At 33.4% G+C, this 17,700-nt stretch overlaps 1 pseudogene; it reads left to right on the top strand.

The window, feature by feature from the left end:
• Positions 1-17,700, top strand: part of LOC149811893 (uncharacterized) — a 112,406-nt pseudogene that overhangs the window by 38,403 nt on the left and 56,303 nt on the right.

The raw sequence follows: 17,700 nt of genomic DNA, 5'->3' as shown, positions 1-17,700 counted from the left end.
ATCTAACAGTTTAGAAATTTTTAAGCCCCATGTAAAAAAAAATCTCTGAACTGATTCAAATAGAGTAGTTATTTTTGAGAAAATTCAAAGAAAAGATAGTATTTGAATCTTAGAAAGTTTTGAATCACTTTAGTATAAGTATGTAGAGTATGTTTGGTGGAAGAAATAAGCAATGGAAAGATGTTTTTGAAAAATGAGCTTAAAAGAATAGAGTTGTGTTTAGTTGTTGATGCCTTCATGATTCCTAGTAGTGGAACTCAGACACAAGATGAAGTGTTTGAGTCTCTTGACGAAATGGATAACGAAGGAGATCATCTTCTTGTCTACTCGATATCTGTGACCTTTGTAGTTCGAGTAAGTAGAATCTGAAGGGTGTTTTACACCTGGTGCCCTAAAGCCATCTGGTTTGGGAGTCACCAATTCAAAAACTGGTTACATGAACTGCATAAAAAGCCTAAGAGATAGAGACATTGCACATAACGAGAAGAAGACTATACGTGAACTATCAGAATAGAAGGTCTAGTGACTCGAGCAATTAAGTCCGAGGGATACTCTGTATCTAGTGCTGTAAGGTCATCTGGTCTGGGAGTCACTGACCCAAAGCTCGCTACACGGGTCACAAAAACTGGATATTCAAAATAGTGCTCAAAGTGAGAATCATGCTGAAGAGAGAGAATTGAAAAATGGTGAAAAATTGAAAATCAAAAGAAAAAGAATGAGCTGAATAAGAAAATTTCATTGCTTAGGAATATTTGTGAATTACTGTACAGAAAATATACAAGTGAGGATAAATGAGTACTAACATGATAATACTTGACTTTCTGAGAAAAATCATAGATAGCTACAATTTTAGAAAAGTGAAGGAAAACATTTTTTGTTGTGGTGGCATGAGATTTCTGAATTTGATTTAAGAGTGTTTATTACATGAAATACTTGCTCAAACTGATTTCTTAATTGCCTAATATCTTTGAAAAATCATTCCTGCATATTATTGATGTTTGTGGGTAACATCTCTGCAAACCCTCACGAGACCTTACTCGTCCACTAGGGTAACCCAGGGGTTTAAAGGGCTTGTTGCATAAGCTAAATGCAACTGTGATTCCTACGACAGTGAGTTAGTTTTTATGCATATGTTTCTACCATTTTTAGTTCAGTTGCATAACATAGTTAGTGGTTTGTTAAGGGACTAATAAACATTCAAGCATAGGGGTATTTGATGATGCATGAAATGCACATTATGTTAGTTATTTATTCATGCATTTTGTGGTGATTTTAAGGTTTAAACCCCATGATTTGATGTATTTTGATGTCAAGGGGTTGTGATTCAAATTTCAGAAAAATCGGAGTTAAAATGAGAGAGTTATGGCTATTTTAGTGTTTGGGCACGGATTTCGAGGTGGATCGGATCCATATCCGACCCAATTAGGCTGTTTTGGACCTTGGATCAATATTTAAAAAGTCTAAATCCAACTCACACGCATATCCATATCCGTTTAGAAAAGTTTTACAGAAAACCCCTCTAAAAGTGGTGCAGAGCAATAAAATATTTTATAAACCTCTTTCTGAAAAAGGAAAAAGTATAAATAGTATTCTTGCTCCAGCCCTAGATGTTTTTGGCTTTGGAATTTGCATCCCTCTTGTGATTCTTGCTCCATCCCCCTCCTCACCTCACATCCCATGCCATTCTCAATCAAAGATCAAGACTTTGCTTGGAATCCAATCATTTCTTCATCTCTTCTTCCCATCTCTTTCAGTTCTTTTGCATCTTTGCTGGTATTAACCTTGGATTGCTGTGTTTTTGCAGGTGTAGCAGAGGTTGAAGGCACCGTTTCTTGCGTGGAAGTGCGAGACACTTCAACAAGAAGGATCAACTCTACCTCCATCCGATCATGAATCAGCTCATTTTCCATCTTCGATGGACTTCAAACGTGGTGCAGCTACAAAACATATTTTCATGGTGACATTCCAGCATCCTTGAAGAAGACGAGACGCAAATCCAAAGGCATTTTCCGCTCTCTCATTCCCCACAATCGTCGGATCGCCCTGGAGGTTGGTCTTCATCGTTTCCCCGTTCTTTTAGATACTCTCGTGTCTTCCTATAGTATTCTTCTAAACCCCAGCCATTTTCTGTAGTTTTTATTTATTTGACAGTAAGACCACTGTCGTTTTGCAGTATTTTTGTGTTTTGAATGTCATTTTGAAGGTTGGAATTGATCCTGCACTAGGCGTGTGATAGTATTGTTCAATCGGCTAGATCTAATCTAGCCAATTCTCATATTGTTATTAGCTGCAGTTTTCTGGATTTTATTTCAGACTTTGCCTGTGTTAAAATGTATTTCAAAATCCAATTTAGATATAGGGTTGTCGTTGGGTCTAGGGTAGATTGTTGTCTTAGTCAAAATCCAAGAATCGACTAGATTCCTCTTAGTCGATCTTGGTGTTTTAGTGTGTATTTGTGTTGAATCTTTTCTGCAGATTAAAACGTGTCAATCTGCTCTTGTTCCATTCGTTCCCAGTATGATTTGATTAAAACTTTTAAGTTGGGTTAGTTTAAGTGTGTCGTGTGGTTTGTTTTTGAAAATTCGTTGGGTCAAAGCTCAATCGGCTAGATCTAGTCTAGTCGATTGTATTTTCTCTTCATTTTTGGATTTCTGTAATTCTTTCAGCAATAGGGTGTGTCAAAAATTTATTTTGTTTCAAGTCCAGTTAAATTAGTGTTGTTCGTATTGGGTCATTGGTCATAGATTAGGATTGTCAAGTTCGATTGATTGTTTAGTTATGTCATGTCATATTTGAGGATTGGTTCTTTGTTTTAGTTTGTTTCTTTGTTTTTATTTTTGTTGCAATTCCAATAGGTTGTGCCCAGCAATTTCAATAGTTAATTAGTCGAATAATTAAGTTAGTATTTCTTTAATGTAAGTTTATCATAATAAAAAGCAAGAAAAAAAAATTTATTTCCTTAGTTTATGTAAAATTGAGTCCTAGGTGTTAGAAAAGGTTGTCTTCTCAAGTTGGACGTCTGCCATTAGAGATCCAGCTTGAGCTTTAGATTTTTTTTGGTAAGTTTTTAGGATTAGGTAAATTCATTTCAATGTCTAGGTTCAATTGAGTAGTGAGTATAGAAACGTTTTTTTGTGGTCTTGTTTAGGTAGTTTTGAATTGTTATTTATTTCATTTAGTCTTTGTAAAATCGTGTTTTCCATGTATTGTATACTTATTGAATTAATGTATACTACTATTCCAGTCGATTAATTTTGCCGTTTTTTCTAAAACTTTAAAAAAGGCGTATCTTTACATTTTTCAAATGTTTTGATTGTTCAAAATGGATTGTTTTGACACCCTTTCATACCCTCAACGTATGAAAACTTTTAACTATAAATATGAGTGCATTTTACACTTAAAACAACTGCAATTCAATCAATTTGAATCAATTACTCTTTGCTTTTCACTCATATTCATTTTCTCACTCACGTGATATTTTTCACTTCAGTTTTTCACTCAAATTCCTTTGAGAGATACTGAATTCGTGAGTAGAGTATTTCAACAACCTCAAAATCCAATTGCATCTCATTTGCATTCAAAAGAATGGCTCATAGGTTGTATTGTAAGTTGTTACTTATTTTCTGTAAAAGAAAGGACTCCTTGGTTTAAAGGAGTTGTTTGGTTTCAGTAGGTGTGTTACTGAAAGTGGGACCGAATTTGGTCTGTATGATCTTGTAGTTACACAAGATTGATAGTGGAAATCTCAAGCAGGTTTTGCTTGGGGACTGGATGTAGGTCGGGAAAGACCGAACCAGGATAAATTTTGTGTTCTTTGTGTGTTTGCTTTTCAAATTGCAAAATCTGTCAATATTCCGCAGACAATTTTTTAAAAGCACTATTCACCCCCCCTCTAGTGTTCATTGCCTCGATCCTACTGAACTTTCATTTGGTATCAGAGCGGGTTTGCTATTATTTTGATTTGATCATCATCTAAAATGGCAACTACAACATCTCATTACAAAGAATGATGCTTCTCTGTTCGTCCTCCTCTCTTTGACGGAACAAACTATGGATACTGGAAAGTGAGAATGACAATATTCTTGCAATTCATGGATCTCGATATTTGGAGAGTTGTTTCAGATAAATACCAAACTCCATCAACTGATTTCAGCCGATGGACCGATAAAGAAAAGAAGACTGCTTCACTTAATGCCAAGGCAATGAATGCATTATATTGTGTCGTTGACAAGGTTGAGTTCAATCGCATCTCTCAATGCTCTACAGCAAATGAAATCTGGCATACTCTTCTTGTGACTCACGAAGGTACGTCAAACGTAAAGGAATCTAAAATTGCTTCTTTGGTTCATAAATTTAAATTGTTTAAAATGAAGCAAAATGAATCTATATCGGATATGATAACAAGAATGACCAATATAACTAACACTCTGAAATCCCTTGGAAAAGAATATTCACAAGTGGATTTAGTCAGTAAGATCCTAAGGTGTTTAACTCCTGAATGGCAGAGAAAAACCACAGCTATTGAAGAGGCAAATGATCTAAACACTCTTACTCTTGAAGATTTGGTTGGTAACCTAATGGCATATGAAGTCCAACTTCAAGACAGACAAGAAGAAGAACCCAAGAAGAAATCTCTTGCTTTTAGGGCTACTTCTGACTCTGGAAATTTAGAAGAAGATGAAGATATAGCCCTCATTACAAGGCAATTCAGAAGATTCATCAAAAAGGGAAGATTTCAAAGAAAGGTAAAGAAAGCGGATTCTTCCAATCCCAATGAAGTCAAGTGCTTTAACTCCAAAAAAGGCAGGACATATCAAGAAAGATCGTCCTCTTCTCAAAATCAAGGCCAAGGACAAATTCAAGAAGAAAAAGGCATTTCAAGCATATTGGGATGATAGTGACTCCTCTTTCGATGAAAAATCAAATGAAGAAGTCGCCAACATGTGTTTTGTAGCACAAGAATATTCGGCAAGTCAATTTGACTATGATGATTTGTTAGAAGCATTCAATGATTTATATACTAAATTTAAGAGTCTAAGTTCTAAAAACAAAGAGTTAAAAACTGAAAATTTAACTCTTGACCCTCAAAACAAAGTGTTACTTCAAGAGATAGAAGATCTCAGGAAGGAAAACTCTTGTCAAGCATTTGAGATAAAAGAAATTGGAACAAGAACCAATCTCTTACAAAAAGAAATAACTAGTCTAAAAGAAAAATCAAATGATCTTCTTTCTATAGTGAACAAATGGTCAAGAGAATCTAGAAAGACTTCTTGGTTCTCAAAGATGCTCGGTTAATAAAATCGGATTGGGATATAGTTTCTTTGATACTCAAAATAGACCAAACTATGTGGTGAAAAATCAAAGACAATATTCTCAACCATTTATTCATAGAACTAAATTTTCCAGTTATAATAGAAATGCATCTAATCATGAAACTTATAATGCTTATAAGCCTAGACATGATTATTCTAGAAATGCTAAATCTTTTTATAGAAAGAATATTTATTATCAAAGGAAACCAAAATCCAAATGGTTATGGGTTCCAAAGACTAACTCTCATGGAGCCGAAAATAGAAAGGGGTCAAATGCTTTGTCTTCTAATTTTGTTATAGGTACACAAAATAAAGACCAAATGGATATTGGACAACGGTTGTTCCAAACATATGACTGGAAGGCCAGAGTTATTTTCCACCCTCCAAAATAAGAATGGAGGAACAGTCACCTTTGGTGACAATAATAAGGGAAAAATAATAGGTATTGGTAATATTGGTAATCCAAAATTTTCCTTGATAGAAAATGTTCTTTTAGTAGATGGTTTAATGTATAATTTATTATCTATTAGTCAATTATGTGATAAAGGTTTTTATGTTTTTTTTTTTAAATGATTTATGCTTAATTTTTTATTTTCAATCTAAAAAGATCATTTTTAAAGGTAAAAGAAGGAACAATGTGTATGAACTATATCTAGATGAGTTACCCACTTTTAATGAAAAATGTTGTATTGTTTCAAATGAAATTCAATGGTTATGGCACAAGAGACTTGCACATGTTAACTTTAAAATTATTTCTAAGTTATCCAAGAATGATCTTGTTAGAGGCCTACCTAAAATACCATATAAGAAAGATCACTTATGTGATGCTTGCGAAAGGGGTAAACAAATCAAGAGTTCTTTTAAAGCAAAAGATATAGTTTCAACAAAACATCCTCTTGAACTTTTACATTTAGATCTATTTGGACCATCTAGAATTCAAAGTTTAAATGGTAGCAAGTATGCTTTTGTTATAGTAGATGATTATTCTCGGTTTACATGGGTGATTTTTCTAAAAAGCAAAAATGATGTTTTTTGGAATTTTCAAAACTTTGTAGAAGAATTACAAATGAAAAATCTACATCTATAATTAAAATTCGTAGTTATCATGGTGGTGAATTTGAAAATGAATCTTTTCTAAGGTTTTGTGATTTACATGGTATATCTCACAACTTTGATTTTCCTAGAGCGGCTCCACAAAATGGAGTTGTTGAAAGAAAGAATAAAACTTTGCAAGAATGCGCTAGAACCATGCTTCAAGATAAAAATTTACCAAAATACTTTTGGGCTGAAGCAATAAATACAACATGTTATGTTTTAAACTGTGTTCTTATTCGACCAATTTTACATAAAACATGTTTTGAATTGTATTATGATCGTATACCAAAAATCTCATATTTCAAAATTTTTGGTAGTAAATGTTTCTTGTTAAATACCAAAGATAATCTTGGTAAGTTTGATTCAAAATCAGATTAATCAATATTTCTTGGATATTCTTCTAGAAGTAAAGCTTATCGTATTTTTAATAAAAGAACATCTTGCATTGAAGAATCTTTACATGTTGCATTTGATGAGAATTGTGAGCAGGTTATACCTCTAAGCGAAGGAGAAGAAGTAATACTTCAAAAAGAACCCTTGAAAGAGAGTACTTCTCAAGAAAATATTCCTCTTCAACCGGTTTGAAAAGAAGTTCCTAATCATCCACATGAACAAGTTATTGGAGAAATAAAGAGTGGTGTCCAAACTAGAAGGCAATTAGAAAAATATATTACAAATGTTGCTTTCATATCTAAAATAGAACCAAAGAATATCAATGGGGCTTGTGATGATGAATTTTGGCTTTTGGCCAAGTCTGAAGAACTTAACCAATTTACTAAGAATGATGTTTGGGATCTAGTTGATAGACCAAAGGATCATCCAGTAATTGGAACAAGATGGGTCTTCCGAAATAAGCTGGATGAAAATGGCGAAGTCATTCGAAACAAAGCAAGGCTAGTAGCATAAGGCTATAATCAAGAAGAAGGCATAGATTTTGATGAAACCTATGCACCAGTGGCTCGATTAGAGTCAATTCGAATGATGCTTGCTTTTGCTAGTTACATGAACTTTAAGTTATATCAAATTGATGTTAAGAGTGCATTCTTAAATGGACACATCAATGAAAAAGTTTATGTAGAGTAACCTCTAGGCTTTGAAAATGAGAAATATCCAGAAAAAGTCTACAAATTAAAAAGAGCTTTGTACAGACTTAAACAAGCACCAAGAGCGTGGTATGAAAGACTACGAAATTTTCTAGAAAATTCTGGTTTTTCCATTGGTCAGGTAGACTCCACTTTATTTATTAAAAACCTTAATTCAGATATTATTATTGTGCAAATTTATGTTGATGACATAATATTTGGTTCTACTAATGATTCTCTTTGTAAAGAATTTGCTAAAGCTATGCAGGAAGAGTTTGAAATGAGCTTGATGGGCGAATTAAACTACTTCCTTGGACTTCAAATAAAGCAAACTGAAGAAGGAATCTTCATCAATCAGACTAAGTATACAAAAGAACTTCTCAAGAGATTTGGGATGGACTCATCGAAATCAAGAAGGAATCCTATGAGTACAACTACTTTTCTTGATAAAGATGAAAATGGTAAAAATGTAGATACTAAGCTCTACAGAGGTATGATCAAATCTCTATTATACTTAACTGCTAGTCGACCTGATATAATGTTTAGTGTTTGTATGTGTGCAAGATTTCAAGCTAATCCAAAGGAATCTCATTTAACTGCAGTAAAACAAATTCTTCGATATTTGAAAGATACTTCAGATTTCGGTTTGTTTTACCCAAAATCATCTTCCTTTGATTTAGTTTCATATAGTGATGCAGATTTTGCAGAAAGTAAATCTGATCGCAAGAGTACTAGTGGAACTTGTCATTTCTTAGGAAATTTCTTAGTCTCTTGGTTTAGTAAAAAGCAAAATTCAGTGTCACTCTTAACAACTGAAGCAGAATATATAGCAGCTAGTTTAGCGTGTTCACAAGTACTATGGATGAAACAGACCTTAAAAGATTTTGGTTTGAATTACTCCACAACAACTATTTATTGTGATAACACTAGTGCTATAAATCTTTCGAAAAATCCTGTTCAGCACTCAAGAACTAAGCATATTGAAGTTAGACATTATTTCTTAAGAGATCATGTGTTAAAAGGAGATATTTCGTTAAATTTTATTTCCACTAAAGAACAACATGCTGATATCTTCACTAAACCACTTAAAAATAAAGATTTTATGAGAATTAGGAGAGAACTAAGTATTTGCTTGTTTTTGGATTTATAAAAATGCTGATTTTTGAACAAAATCTCAAAATCGCACATTATTAGTCGACCGATAAAATTTTAGTCGACTGATGCTTTTAAAATTTTTTTTAGAATGAATCGCACCATATTAATCGACCGATAAATTTCTAGTCGAATGATGCTTTAAAATTAGTCGCACATTTTTAGTCGACCGATAAAATTTTAGTCGACTAAATTTTTTTTAAATTTTAACTGAAGGGACCCGATACCCCTTGGATTTTTTAACACCCATTTTTTTTGGCATCGTTTCATTTTTGTACCTTTTCATTTTTTTAAAAGGAACAAAACCCTTAAAACAAAACTCTCTCTCTCTATCCTCTCTCTCTTCCGAAAAACCCTCGGAGTGCCGTTCGAACCTATCCTCACCGGAATTTTCTGGCCGTGACAGGGAAACGCCGAAATCCTCTTGCAGTAACTAGCGCATCTTCAGATCTCGTCGAAATCCTCTTGCCGTGACGGTGTATCTTCAGCCATTGCCGGAATTCCCTTGTGGCAGCCTCCTCGCATTTGCCGACATCCACCGCAGACTCCTCCTCGTCTATTCACTGTTTCTATTGCATTGGTTCTCCCTCACAACACCAGACAACATCTTCCTTGTGCTGAACGCCATTTAGAAGTCAATATCATTCTCTGCAACTATTTTTGGGTGACTTTTTTTTTAACCATGCCTCGTTCGAAGTCTGCATCTGCAAAAGTTTTAGGTTCTCCTCCTCCTACACCTTCTTCAAGACATGAATTTTCTCTCAGATTACTCTGAAATCCTCTTTTATATGATACTTTTGGATCGATTTTTGCACTACCTATTTTACCAGGCCGAAATGTATTGTTTCATCTGTTTTCTCGTTACAAAATAAGAGAATTATTTCCAAGAATTTCACATCTTTTTGATGCCTGTGTAGATACCCTTCATTATCCTTTTCTGATTCACTTATTTTATACGAATTTACATTTTGATCATGAAACTGGAGTTTTGTCCTCTCTTGTTCGTGATGTTGAAATCGAGTTTGATTCAAAACTACTTGGAGAAATCCTAGAAATTTCATCTTCAGACACTCTCTTCAACACTGTTGAACTGAATGATGAGAGAATTTTTGAACAAATTCTTCTTCCAGGTGCACCTCACTGCCCTCCTTTCAAAAATACTAATCTTCAAACTTGTGCACGCATTGCTGGACGAATCCTTGCCCACAATGTTCTACCTAAAACTGATTCTTTTGATTACTATTCCACAGATCTATCTACGGCTTTTTATGTTTTATTTGGAAATATTTTTGTAAATTGGCCCAATGTGTATTTTACAAATTTGTGGAAACAAAAACCATTTCTTCATTATGGATGTCTTCTAACTCGTATTTTTAGACATTTCAAAGTTCCTTTAACAAATGAAAAATATATTGAGCAAAAAGAGTTCTTTGATCAAACAATTTTTAAAAGAATGAAAATTAAATATCTGCCTCCTTTAAATGTTGATCAAACTGAACCATCTGATCCTACTGAACCTTCACCTTCTGCGACACCTTCATCTCATGTAAAAAGAAAGAAATTTTCTACAAGTCAAGACAATGATGAAGTTTTGCAGCGACTGGAAGCCTTGGAGCTGCATCAACGCACTTTTCATGAAGATGTGACTCAACAACTATCTTCGATTCAGAAAGAGATTACTTCAATCAAGGACTTGCTCAACTTACTTTTCTGATCTTTATGTTCTGTCTTTACTAAACTTTGATACTTTATGGGTTGTAATATTTTAAACTTGTATCTCCATTTTGCTTATGCTATTTCTGCCCTTATTCTTTTTTATTATGACAAAGGGCGAGAAAAAGATAAAAGATAGCATTACATTGAAATTACATTGAAATTGCAAGAGATCTTGCATGAGAAATGCGAAATTAAGAGAACAAGAAAGCATTGAAAATTGCATTTATGAAAAAGTTTTTAAATGCATGAAGTAATGATGAATGGAAATGCAAACCAATCAATATGTGATATATGTGCTTTAAATGTGCTAACTTTTAATGTTTTGCAGCATATTGATAGGGGGAGTAAAATCTCCATCTATGTATCTAAATGCTTCATCTTTGATTAAGTTTGTCATCATCAAAAAGGGGGAGATTGTTACGACAATAAAGTCGTACATGATACTTCAAGTACAAGGTTTTGATGATGAGCAAGTAAAATCAACTGCATTTCAGCTAAGGCAATGAAGACATTGAAGAATTCGATGAAGAATCTTTGAAGATTAGTGTGCAAATGTTAAATTCATTAAAAGTCTTAGATTCTTGTAAGAGCCTTACTTAGAGTGCATATTTAGATTGCATTTCACCTAAAAAAGTCTTTAGAAAAACTTTTCTAAAAGAACCCCTCATGAAAATCTTTTTTGAAAACTCTTTTCTTAAATTCTTGTGTTTATTAGTTGACCAATAGACTCACCAGTCGACTAATCTTTTCACACCATATTTTCTAAAAAGTCATTTTTGTTAAATTAGTCGACTGAAGGTTTTATCAGTCGACTGGACATAATGTCTGTTTTCTGGAAAATTTAGCAGCAATCGACTAATGACTTTATCAGTCGACTAATGCTTTTATCAGTCGACCGAACAGAATGTATATTTTTCAGAAGATTTTAGCAGCAGTCGACTGAAAGGTTTTTCAGTGTACTGATGATATTATCAGTCGACTAATATTATGTCTAGTCGACTAAGTTTCAAAAGTTCAGATTTTCAAACGGCTCGATAAACAGATCAGTCGACCGACGATAACTGTCAGTCTACTAATAACTAACTATTAGTCGACTAACTACTGTTCCAGTCGACTAATTTTGCCGTTTTTCCTAAAACTTTAAAAAGGCGTGTCTTTTCATTTTTCAAACGTTTTGATCGTTCAAAATGGATTGTTTTGACACCCTTTCATACCCTCAACGTATGAAAACTTTCAACTATAAATATGAGTGCATTTTACACTTAAAACAACTACAATTCAATCAATTTGAATCAATTACTCTTTGTTTTTCACTAATATTCATTTTCTCACTCACGTGATATTTTTCACTTCAGTTTTTCACTCAAATTCCTTTGAGAGATAGTGAATTCGTGAGTAGAGTATTTCAACAACCTCAAAAGTCAATTGCATCTCATTTGCATTCAAAAGAAGGGCTCATAGGTTGTATTGTAAGTTGTTACTTATTTTCTGTAAAAGGAAGGACTCCTTGGTTTAAAGGAGTTGTTTGGTTTCAGTAGGTGTGTTACTGAAAGTGGGACCGAATTTGGTTTGTATGATCTTGTAGTTACACAAGATTGATAGTGGAAATCTCAAGCGGGTTTTGCTTGAGGACTGGATGTAGGTCGGGAAAGACTGAACCAAGATAAATTTTGTGTTCTTTGTGTGTTCGCTTTTCAAATTGCAAAATCCATCAATATTCTGCAGACAATTTTTTAAAAGTGCTTGTTGCCTCGATCCTACTGCACTTTCACCTAGAAGGGTCGTGCAATTGTCCCTTGGGTTATAGTTTGAATCTTGTGTTAGGACAACATTTCCATGGCACTTAAGACCCGTAATCTGTACCATATCTTCTAGGGTCATGGTGATCTCAAAAGTCCTAAACTGGAACATGTTCGTCTTATAGTTCCACTTATTAACTAGGTGGGTCATGGTGTTCCAGCAATTTTCAAAATAATGTTGGTTCATAAGGCCGCCGAAGTGCATCTTTCGTAATCGGTCCTTATGATATTCACTCAGCTTTCTATACCACGATAGAACTACAAGCCAATGGCACCGCTCTTTTAGCTTTTCACCTACTGCTCTGCTTCTTTTCTGACTTGCCTGTAACATAAAATATCAAATCATAATTAATCGCTATACATAGTAATCGTTATCGCAGTAATCGCTATACATAGTAATCACTATCATAATAATCATTATACAGAGTAATTGTTATTCATAGTAATCGCTATATATAATAATACCTACCACAGTACATCATGACATCCAGTAGCGATTAACGTACATTGATCACACTTTTCTGCTCTTCATCCCCTCCTTTCCTCTGCTTTTGTACTTCTTCCTTCCTTCGCTCTTTCGCATCCACCCTCTGCTTTTTTCTTTCACTTTCTTTCTATTCCTCCTTCTGCTTTTTCCTTTCCCTTTCCTTCTCTTCCTCCTTCTGCTTCTTCCTTTCTCTTTCCTTCTCTTCCTCATCCTCCTTCTCCTTCCTTTGCTTTTCCTTCTCTTCCTTGTCCTCCTTCTCCTTCCTTTGTCTTTCCTTCTCTTCCTTGTCCTTATTCTCCTTTCTTTGCCTTTTCTTCTTTTCCTCATCCTGAATTTGCTTCCTTTGCCTTTCCTCTTCCTTCTTTTTTAATTGTCTTTGCTTCTCTTCCTCCTCCTCCTTTTTCAACTATCTTTGCTTTTATTCCTCCTCATCTTCCTTCTTCAATTGCCTTCGCTTCTTTTCCTCCTTCTCCTTAATCTTCCTTTGCTTTTCCTTCTCCTTCTCCTCCTTCTTTTGCCTTCTCTTCCTCTTCCTTATTCTTTCTTTGCTTTTCCCTCTCCTCCTCCTTCTTTTGTCTTTGCTTCTCTTCATTCTCCTCCTTATTCTTCCTTTGCTTTTCCTTTTCCTCCTCCTCCTCCTTTTGCTTTCACTTCTCTTCCTCCTTCTTCTTATTCTTCCTTTGCTTTTCCCTATCTTCTACCTCCTCCTTCTTTTGCCTTGATTTCCTTTGCTTTTTTTTCATTATCCTCTTCCTTCCTTTCCTTTTGATTCTCTTTATCATCCTTCTTCTTTTTTATTTGTACTTCTTCCTTATCATTTTTCATTGGATTATCATCTTCAATATCTAATGGATTAGGCTCTGCTCTACAGTTTACCAGCAATTGTTCCCTTTCTTTATCATTTGCAATCGTCATTATTTTGTAGTACATTTCTAATTGCTCATATAAAGCATATTGTTCAACGATTTCGTTAAGAGATTTTCCCTCTAATAACGAAGTGTTTCTTCTCTTACGAATGTAAGCCATTGGTAACCTGCACAACACAAAAACTCACAGAGATGACAAAAAGTGCTCCGACGAAAGAAGATGAAGCGTTAGATTTTTTGTGGAACATTTAGGGGAAAATATTGTGAGGAGCTTCTTTTATAGCAGAGGAGATTAATGCTTATGGGACCCACCAAATATTTTATAATAAAATAATATATACCTTTAAGCGGTTCACGTTTTAGGCAGTTTACGCAATGACGTCTTTGTCGGCCACAAAGATTTGCCTTTGTTACAAAAATATTGTCATAGTATAATGCAAATCGATGATCAAATATCATACAAATCGATATGGAAATTTCTGTTGATAGCTTATAAAGCGATATACAGAATCAGGATAGAAATCATTATTAAAAATCAAAACAATATCTTAAATCGATATCAAGAATCAACATAAAAATCGATATTAAGATTCAGAACAATATCTTAAATTGATTTGGAAATTCGTATTGATATCTTAAAAATCAATATTTAAAATCAAAACAATATCTTAAATTGATATTAAGAATCAAAACAACATCTTAAATCGATATAGAAATTCCTATTAATATCTTAAAAATTGATATTTATAATCAAAACAATATCTTAAATCGATATTAAGAATCAAAACAATATCTTAAATTGATATTAAGAATCAACATAGAAATCGATATTAAGATTCAAAACAATATCTTAAATTGATTTGGAAATTTGTATTTATATCTTAAAAATCGATATTTAGAATCAAAACAATATCTTAAATTGATATTAAGAATTTAGAGTTTAGGGTTTAGGGTTTAGGGTTAAAGGGTTTAGGGTTAAAGGTTTAGTGTTTAGGGTTTAGTGTTTAGGGTTAGGGTTTAGGTTTAGGTTTAGGGTTTAGGTTTTAGGGTTAGGGTTTAAGGTTAGGGTTTAGGGTTTAGGGTTTAGTAATATATTAAGGGTTTAGGGTTTAAGGTTAGGGTTTAGTAAGATATTAAGGGTTTAGGGTTTAGGGTTTAAAGTTTAGAGTTTAGGGTTAAAGGGTTTAGGGTTGAAGGGTTGAAGGGTTGAAGGGTTGAAGGGTTTAGGGTTTAGAGTTTAGGGTTAAAGGGTTTAGGGTTTAGAGTTTAGGGTTAAAGGGTTTAGGGTTGAAGGGTTTAGGGTTTAGAGTTTAGGGTTAAAGGGTTTAGGGTTGAAGGGTTTAGGGTTTAGAGTTTAGGTTTAGGGTTTAGGTTTAGGTTTAGGTTTAGGGTTTAAGGTTTAGGGTTTAGTAATATATTAAGGGTTTAGGGTTTAGCGTTAGGGTTTAGTAAGATATTAAGGGTTTAAGGTTTAGAGTTAGAGTTTAGGGTTTAGGTTTAGGTTTTATGATTTAGGTTTAGCGTTTAGTAACATATTATGGGTTTAGGGTTATGGTTTAGTAAGATATTAAGGGTTTAGGGTATAGGGTTAGGTATAGTAATATATTATGGGATATATGTACCAATTTGTAAAATATTAAGTGCTTTTTAGTGGCAATTTGTTAGATATTATAGTATGTAATTGAAAACTGTGCGTGAGGAATTTACATTATAGCGACATGAGGTGGCCATTTGCGTATTCAAATCGTTGCTCATTTAGTGATTTTTATGAAAATTGCTTCAAAGCTTTGTACTTGTAATTAAATAGCTATCACGTGAATCACTATAGTTAACAAGTATAAATCGCTATTTCATTAAACGTATAAATCTTTCTTGCTTTAAACGTACAAATCATTGCTTCAAACGTACAAATCGATGTAAAAATTGCACCCTTCATAAGTGCATATCATTGTAACGTTTGGGCTTCAATAGTAATCATCGTTCCACATCCTGCTCATTATCAAAAATCAATATACCTTGTGAGACCTGGATTCCAGTTGACGATTTTTGCGATTTACGCAATGACGTATATGTTGGCCACAACGATTTTCCTTTTTATAGAAAATATTGGAATATTATAATGCAAATCATGGTTGTAGTAACTTACTATCGATTTGCGAGATATTGTTTTGTTTGTTAATATTGATTTGTAAGCTATTATACTGATTTTTTGTATCAATTTATAATATATTATGCGATATGTATATCGATTTATAACATATTATGTGTTTGCTAGTGTCAATTTGTAAGATATTTATATTATGATATTGAAATGTATGCGTACAACATTTACATTATTGCGCGATTGTGGTGGCGATTTGCGTATTCAAATCGTTGTTTATTTAGCAACTAAAATTGAAATCGCTTCGTAGCATCATAGCTGTCATTAAATCGTTGTCACGTGAATTGCTATCGTCAACACACATATATGATAAGTTGTTTCTTTTATTGGCACGGTAAATAATAACTCGATGCATAGTATAGTGTGATGCAACTAACGATCATGATAGATAACATGAAGAATGATGTGCATGTGGATTTAATTTTGCATGGTCAGAAGGAAGAAATCCTTTTGCCTCATAAGTGCACGTTTTCATTCTCCTCCTTCCTTTGTTTTTCCTTCTCTTCGTCATCCTTCTTCTTCTTCTTCATCCTTAGTTCTTCCTCATCTTTCTTTGTTTGCTTTTCATCTTCAATATCTGATGGATTAAGCTCCGTATAATAAATATCCAACAATTTGTTCATGTCTTTTTCATTCTCAATGTTCATTATATTTTGATACTTTACATAACCCTCATATATATCGGATTGGCGGATGATTTCTCCAAGAGTCATCTCCTCCAATGGCGAAAGTTTTCTTGTCTTATGAATTGTAGTCATTGCTAACCTACACAACACATAAATTTAACTGCATCGTTATATGTTACAACCGCCTCTCCAAGTATATATTATTACAAATTATCACATTCGTTACACAATCACCAACATTACAAGTCATCGCAATATTTGGCTTCATAATTAAACATCATAGTACGATTTAGCAAAATTAAGTACAAATCAAGGTAACTTCACAATTACACATCGCTACTGCATCAAACGTATAAATCATTGTTGCTTCAAACATACAAATTGTTGTACAAATCGCACCCTTCATAAGTACATATCATTGTAATGTTTTTGTTTCATAAGTAAACATCGTAGTACAATTTAGCAAACTTAAGTATAAATCATGGTAACTTCATAAATCATAAATACACATGTCTTCTGCTTCAAACGTATAAATCGTTGTTGCATCAAACGTACAAATTGTTGCTTTAAACGTACAAATCATTATAGAAATTGAACCCTTCCTAAGTACATATCGTTGTAAATCATAAATCACTACTACATTAAATATATAAATCATGACTGCTTTAAATGTATAAATCATGAATCATAAATCGTAAATTGCTACTGCTTGAAACATATAAATCGTTGTTGTATCGAACAAATTGCTACTGCATTAAATGTATAAATCATTGTTAAATTCAAACTTATAAATCATTATAAAAATTTAGCCCTCATATTGTTGTAATGTTTAGCCTTCATAAGAACAAATCATGATAAATGTTTTTCGACACCCAGAAGCTCCCAGAAGCTGGTTAGGTACAAATCGATTTATTTCAGTATGAAAATAGGTGCTATTTAGAATGAATAGTATAACCAGTTGTAAGATTTAACATTCAGATTTATAAATCGATTTATTTATCATTTGTTAGCTCCAAGCCCATGGCCTATTTTAGGTTCATATACTACTAACAGGTCGAATATAGATGTCACTAGGGGTCCCATCCCATTGGATGGTGGCTCCCACCCGAGCAAGATCTAGAGCAATAGTCAGATCAATCCCAAGGGAGTAAAGAAGAAGAGATGATGGATGATATATATATATATATATATATATATATATATATATATATATATATATATATATATATATATAACATTATCTGATTTGCCTGTTTGGTTCAGTAGAAACCAATCCTTTGATCATGTTTTTTTGACGTGTATGTAGGATTTTTTGGAGGTTGAAAAATCATTGGCGTACAATGTAACAAATTTTCAATCCTTAAACAATAGTATTTTTACATGTTGAAAAATGTGATCCAAGGG

This window comes from Nuphar pumila, chromosome 17, assembly GCF_984573655.1.
Source record: "Nuphar pumila chromosome 17, dmNupPumi1.hap1.1, whole genome shotgun sequence".
Taxonomy (NCBI): Eukaryota; Viridiplantae; Streptophyta; class Magnoliopsida; order Nymphaeales; family Nymphaeaceae; genus Nuphar; species Nuphar pumila.
This window is presented reverse-complemented; position numbering and strand designations above follow the sequence as displayed.